We start from the raw sequence: 8147 nt of genomic DNA, 5'->3' as shown, positions 1-8147 counted from the left end.
TGTCAGATTAAAGAAGTCACGTAAATGTCACCAAGTAGCTTACAGTGACTTCAGATGTGTGAAGTGTACACACAAAATATCTGTTACAATAAGAGGGCGACCAAATCACTATGGTCCACGAGCAACATCAGAATCCGATTGCTGTTTTGAACGTGATAGGGGGATCATATTTACATGAATGTACATGTATATCAAAAGGTAGATGTTTTAATTCTTTTTAAAAATAAATCAGTCGAGAACTAGAAATATATAAAGGTTCTGGAAAATGGACACTGTAAGCTGAGCGAATTTTGAGATTAAACGGAATTTTGAACGAGATTGGCTTATATATATCTGTTACAGCTTTTTCCTCTTTGTATTAAATGGAACATTAGACTAAAGAAGATGGAAAGTTTAGATAAAATATGCCCCGCCATAAATATATTGCTTTGGCATATATTGTTTGTCATGTCCGTCTTTCGTCCTTCCGTCACACTTCAAATTGCTGTACATGTACCCTGGTTTAAAAGAAGGTTATCAAGATATCTTTTATCATTCTCCATACGCTGATACAATCTGATAAGAACTACTGAGCTTCATCAACATATTTAACCTGACCTTGACCTTGACTTCATTTTTCTTTAATTTGTGTGTAAATAAGTTTCAAAGAAACTATTGAAGATATTTTTATCAAGCTTCGAATGAACATGCATACAAATGAGAACTATTCAAATGTATCAGCATTTTTTAACCTTAACTTTTCCTTTGACATTGACCTCATTATCTTGGATTAGTGAATACCTCAATTTCAAAGAAACTTAAGATATTTGTTCTAATCTTAATGCTTACACGTACTGGTCAGAGGTTTCAACTGCATCGCCATTTTTTACCTTTACCTTCCTTACTTTTTATTTTACATCCGTAAACCATAGTTAACGCGACAATCTATGTTTCACAACCGTATGATTATCTGTTAAGTTTCACGATTTGTAAACTATAGTTTACAAACCGTTAACTATAGTTAACGATCTGATAAACATAGTTTCACGATTTGTGAAACTTTTTTTACTGAAAATATAGTTAACGATTACTAAACTTAGAACTCAGTTCAGTTTCAACGAAAACATTCAAGATATATATTTTATCAAATCCAATACACAGATGCATATTGGTGATAACTATTCAACTGTATGAACAGTTTGACCTTGACCTTTCCTTTCACCTTGATTAAAATTTCTGTTGGTTAAAGTCCAAATAAAGTATGCGAGATATTTCATTAAACTTGATATGCTTAATTAACATTTTTGACATTGGGCATAAATTTTGCCTCATTTAAAAAGCATTTAAAATAGTTTGATCAATTGTTACATGTATATGCTTATACGTATTAATGAGAGAAATGACCTTTCCATTTAGCTTCAGTTGACCTCACTTTTCTTAAATTGGGTCAAGCTTAGTTTCAAAGAAACAAATCAAGATATTTTATCAAACTTCATATATTGATACATATTCCATATTCGGTAGAACTTTTTTTTTCCTTGACCTCTTCTTTTGACCTTGTCTTAAAATTGCATTTACAAGTAGCTCAGTTTTTAAAGAAATTTTCCAGATATGTACTCTGTACTTTCCATGTTAGCTTATGTACTGATATACATTATTTGGTGCAAAGCTATCAACAGTGTCCTTTTTCACTTTGACCTTTTCAATGACGTTTGACTTTACTATTTATTGTGTATTAAGCTCGGTTACAAAGAAACAATTCCTGGTATTTTCATCAAACTTAATACACTGCCGTAATACAGTTTCTCATTTTGCCTTACTATGAACATTGGACGGGGTATTCATGTTTTATGGATATATTCTTCGTGTTTTTTTTTATTTCTTTCTTTTGCATTACATTTGTACGAGATACATGTACACTATAACTACTTTATACCAACACAGGGATCATGAATTTATTTGGTACGGGTTTGTTTTGTTTGTTTGTTTGTTTTTTTTTTACAAGTATCTGTGCATTACATAACAGAATACATCAACATTCTGAGATTATTTCTTGAACTGAATTAAAAGCATATTCGAACATCTATCGAATATTTAGTAATAAAGATCCGGTGAATGACTACATTACTGTCTACATTAGAAATCAGCAATAAATCCCATAGATTTATATTCAAGAAGGTTATCTAAATATTATTTGGCAGGCAAAATGGGAGAAATTAGTGCTTTATGTTTAGAATGGATGCAAACTTTTGAATAAATTACAAAGAAAACGACAGTCACACACCAAAGAACATTTACGATTTCATTATATTTTCGGGATTTATTCTTTCCTTCTATTCAAAATCAGTCAAAAATAACAGACCAATCCATGCATCATTTTTTTTAATTGTTTATGTTATGTATCCTTAATAATAATTCTTGATTTTTGTAAGTTATGTAAATTGTTAACGATTCCATGCATGACACATCAAATATCCCCCACCAACACCGCTTAATTTTTGTAGCATTCTTTAATATTTACTAGAAAATATAAATGCATAGATATGTATTTTAATGGATGAGCAATAGGTATAAATACTTTATCATTGATAAATCGCTGTTGGAAATGCAGTGAATGGTTTTGATAAAGGTGTAACCGATCAATCAAGCTTGTCATATCTTTTAAATTTTTCTTTTGATATCTGTACATACTTGACTCCCACACCAGCGTGGGTAAGCTATTTCGGTTAACGAAATAATCCATTTTCGTTTTTCTAAATACGACACACCCACTTTTTCCTTATGAACATAAACATGATCAGGGCTCATATGGGAAGACTATGTGTTTATAAAAGGGTGTGTACCCATCCGCCTTTTTAATTTTGTTTGGTACAAATAATTTTGTTTTGAAACACCATCATAGTGCAGTTTCTTAAAAATTTACTATAATAATTGGGTATTTCTAAAGTTTATACTAGTGTATATCAAAATTCACCCAACATAGTACCGTATGTTTTAATATTACTGCCTATTATATTCAGCCATGTGAGAGAGAAATTAAATCAAAAGAATTAAATTATTTAAAAAAAAAAAAAAAAACTGTGAAATGGACGCATTATGTCCCTTGATGATAATTGATATAAGGAAACAAAAGTCACATCCCTTTGATTTTTGTTTAATCTGAAGACGTCACACATGTAGTTTTGGGGTCTTTGGTCAGTTTTGACATGTCTTGTGGACAACAAAACGGAGGTCTGCTGTCCCGTATGCATGACATAAGCACAATAAGTTTGTATCAAGACAAGGAATTACACATTTTTGGAAGAAGCAGTCTCACCATTACCAAATTAGCTGAAACTGGCTCTGAATTTCAAGAGAAGAACCTTAACGTATTTAAATGTCACATGAAGCAGATAAAAATAGACAGCAACACTTGTAGGTCAACTAAGTAAGCCATTAGCCTTAAAATATTCCCCCCAAGAATCACTAGGCCAGAAATGTAAAATATTTGCGTGAAACCTTCTGACATAGTGTAGATTAAAGTTTGTTGAACCAACACATACATTATGTCACAATGCTTGTACATTAGTCTTTCTAGTTTTGGCCTAGTAGTTCTTCCAAAAAAAAATCTCATATGACCCCTCCTTACTTTTTTGTCTTTTCTACATTGTTTCAATTAAGAAGGGGAAATTATCCTTTATTTCCCCATCACCCAAGAAAATTCTGTGCCAAGTTTTGCTTGAAATTGGCTCTGTGGTTCTGGAGAAGTCAAAGACATCGTAAATGGATTACACCATCAACAGAAAATTTGGCTCAGGTGAGCTAAATTAAACATCTGATCTAGAGAAAAGAAACAGTGGCTAGAAAAAAAATCCAGCAATTAAATGCAAGATTCATTAACTACCTGAAAAGAAATGTAATCAATGAATTGAATAATTCAACAAATCAGAGTGATAATATGGAAAATACAGAGACATGTTTTTTTTTTTCATTACATTCATTTTTATTAACCAATCTCAGATATGATGTATTCCACATAATCTTTATATGAAAATTGTAACTGAGTTGTGTATTAACACGTAATTCACACCACAAGATGTGGAGAAAGAATTAGAAATAAATTAAATCTGTTAGAAGTTATTACAAAAATAGCTGTCATATGATACAATTACATATCCAAATATGTGTCTCAATTATCATGACCATTCCTTCAAAATCATGGTTGTGTCAAAATTTAAATTAAAATTTTTTATTGTCTTTACGTCACAGATTATCAAAATAGTTTTATTACATACATATCATGAATCATCACAAAACTTTACATTATTTTAAAGATGCATCACTTTTGTATTAAAACCGAAAACAAACATACCCATCTTATGCATCACCAAGCTAGCTAATTGGAACTTCTCTGCACATTTTACTTGAGTATTTAGAAATTAGCAGAATACGTAATTCATCAGATTCAGCAAAGTTCAACATTTCAATAACAAGAATTTTTTTTTCATATTGCTTTACTTATTTTTGTAGGGGATTCTGATGTTAGAAATTAAGTTGTTTTTCTCATATTTTCCAGAAACAATATCAATATCTATACTGCCAATCCAAACGAAAGAGAACAAAAAAACTGACAGTGTTTAAACATAAATTGATAATATTGACCGCAAAAATTAATATACCTTCAGCCACACATATAGTAATGAGAACAAAAGAAAAAAATATACTCCTGCATGACAGCAACTTTATCTCTCTACTAGCTGTCACCCACCATAAAAAAAAATCTGCTGACCTGTTCAATATTAAATAATGGTAAATTACATATTGATTGAACAGGTAGAAAACATGTTTATCTACCATATTGAAATCGAATACCCAGAGAAAAATGCAATTATCAAGCATCATACCATTAAATACAAAAGCACATAATTTGATATGTTAGGAGGTAAAAACTCTCAGTTGTCATGACTACAATGCAGATTGGCTGGTTTATAAGCATGGAAACATCATTTTCTCAGATTGTCACAAAAATCTAAATTTTTCCCCTGTTTGAATTTCAGACAAAGGAAGACAAGTCTTTTATCCTACTTTCACTAAATTTTTCTGTCATATTAGATCTTACATCACATATAAATTCAAACAAAAAAATCCATATATAAAGGTTAAAAGAGGACTTTGCCCAGCAGTACTCAATATATAATCTACGTCCACTTTATTAAAAATATGGTTAAAGGAAAAATTTACTTTGTATGTATACATATCTTTAGACTGCTGCAATGCATTGCATAAGATACTGGTTTGTGGAAAAAATAAGAATCATAATATTCTCCATTATCACAAAACAATAAATAAATAAAATATAAAATAAAAAAAAAACATGAAATTTTATACTGATAAATAAATTCTATAAATTCCTGCACACACACTTGTTTAAGGTAAGTCACTCGTCAGCTTCTTAGAAAAGTTCCCGCAGAAGCTTTTACTTCAAAACTACTTATTAAAATTCAATTTTTATAACATATTTAAATTCAATTATGTAATTTTTTTAACATTCAATGAAAAAACTGCTCAAAAATCTACAAAGAAGCAAGATTTATGAGGGACTATTTCTTTTGGTGGAAGGATATTTAGCAGAAAATTCTGCAAATCTGCACATTTATAAAATTTAATGTAATTGAAATTTAGCCTCACATACTTTTACTCGGAGAATATTTTCCGTTTTGATATTGCGAAAAATATTTAATATAAGTCTTAATTTATATTTTTAGACTAAGTTTTACACCTTCCCTCAACAAACTTTTCAAAGAAATCAAAATATATTAAAGAAGTCAAGATCAAATTTAAAATATTTTTTGCCTGAAAATCACATATTTTGACAAATATTTCAAAATTAACATCACTGACCCCACCTTTTTCTTTCATTATTTTAAACTACTAGATTCTTGTGACTGATCAGCACTAAAGTCGTAAAAAGTTTGATATAAGAAAATTTTTTATTGCCTATTAAGTTTTTTAATACCCCCAAAATGTTATATTTTAGTGCAAAAAGGTCACACAATAATTTACGCGCATTAATTTGCAAGATTTGTTTAATGATAAATATTATTCAAACTATTTTACGTAAAATAAGATTATATTTATTGCCATGCTTACATTTGATCAAATATAATAAGGGTTAAAGTAATTAACCAAAGAGATTAAATTTAAGTGCAAAAAGGTCAACTTAAATGTACCGTATATCAGTAGGATGCACACTGACCCCATGTTTTCTTTGCGATTTTGAGTTACACTTTATGAGTACTTATCCAAAATATACTTCTCAAAAAATCCTTGATATAACAAATTTCAGGAGTGACTTACCTTAACACTATCACAGATATATGGAAAGCTCTTGTACAAAGGTACAATATATACATCTTTATAATTCTAAACTAAAACTTATTTCGGCATTCATGGCCAAACTTCACTTGTTCAAATTTTTCTAAATTTGTAAGATATCTTAATTAAACCATCAGAACTATGACATATATGATTTTCCCATGTTTAAAGTTATCAATAAAAAAATCATACATGCAAAATTAAACCCTATTAAATTTAAAATATAAAAACAAATTCAGGTGTCTGGTTAACAACAAAGTAGCTAGTTGACCTATTGATGTCCTGTAAACCTCAGTTTAATAGCAGTATACACAACACAAACAACATAGTGGCTACGAACAGCTGACCATCCATATACTTTCAGATACATTCACAACACTGTCACAGACAACAGATCTAAACAGACACCTTAATACAGGTTCTGAGAACAATATTTATTTCTACTTACTACTACTACTGCTAAAAATCTCATCTCCGGCCATTTTAATGGCATATTTTACACAGTTTCAAGTAAGAAAACAATAAGTTTTTAAAGAAATAATAAATTACACTACAGTATATACATGTTTATAATACAATATCACAGTTTTAACAATGTAAAAAAAAAATCAAAAAGAAAGTTAACATGTAATACATGTATGACCTATGTCAAATTTACTGATAACACATGTTACACTTAATGATAACATATCAGCTACAATATAATATATTGATAGCTGCTGATGCTACATCAACAGAATGATCTCTCATTATGTACAGCCTTAAAATCATGACTGTCTTTGATAGAAACAAAAGTAAATAAAACCTCAGCTAACTTGTTCAAAAATCAATTTCTGCCAAATATTGTAGTACATACTAAATATTACACGTTTAAAGTATACATTGATCGAGTGAATTATTATTAAAAAGGATTACATGTCCACATCATATAACCATTACTGGTATGGACGTATCACACTGTATCATCCTTAATAGTATCCAACCCTAATCAAAACACAATTCTTATATATCTTCAAGAATCGATGCAATAAAACTATTGAAAGACCATAAAAATTGTCAGAGATTCCTGGGCGTTTCTCAGGGAGGCACTTTTGTTTACATATGCAAGGTCACAGATTCAAATATGTTTGTGGCAGCTGTACAGATGTGATGAAAATACTGTAAACCAAGTATTATACGCGTGCGATAAATATCCGCGAGTTCCGCGAGCAACCTATGTCAATATTTATCTGATAACAGTTGTTCAATAATCATATTCCCATGTGGTATGATTAGAGTTATTTGCCCTTTTTTGAATACCGATCCCGACGGTTCAATAAGTAATCATGAAGAACTTTAGTGTACTAGAAACAGTTGAAACTTAATTACAAACATTCAGAAAAATATAAAAACGAATGGCAAATCTAAAACTATTTGTCTGAAAATTATTTAAATGTCATTAATTATTTCAGCTTGTGTTATTATCGTTCATTTAGCGTCACAGTCGAGTTAGAGATAGCCTGGTTAATTACGTCTAATTATGACCCAGTCCTGCTCTGTCCAAATCATTTACAATAATTGTCCTTTGGCTATGTAGATCTAAGAAAGCATCAATTACCTAATTAGTATGAGGCACTTTTACAATTGAGTGTTTTAAATCAACTTTTGTCTCCTAGATTTTTCCCCGATTTTCATTCGAGCGTCGTGAATAATGCGTAAGAAATATACTCATGGTAACATTTTACCAACTTTATAGGCGGATATGTGATTTTTAATGGACGCAACGCACAAAATGTCTTGAATAATGTGTAAACAGTACTCATGTTAGGATTTTA

Source organism: Saccostrea cucullata, unplaced genomic scaffold (genome assembly GCF_032062105.1).
Source record: "Saccostrea cucullata isolate Sc308-1 unplaced genomic scaffold, CSIRO_AGI_Scuc_v1 ctg204, whole genome shotgun sequence".
NCBI lineage: Eukaryota > Metazoa > Mollusca > Bivalvia > Ostreida > Ostreidae > Saccostrea > Saccostrea cuccullata.
This window is presented reverse-complemented; position numbering follows the sequence as displayed.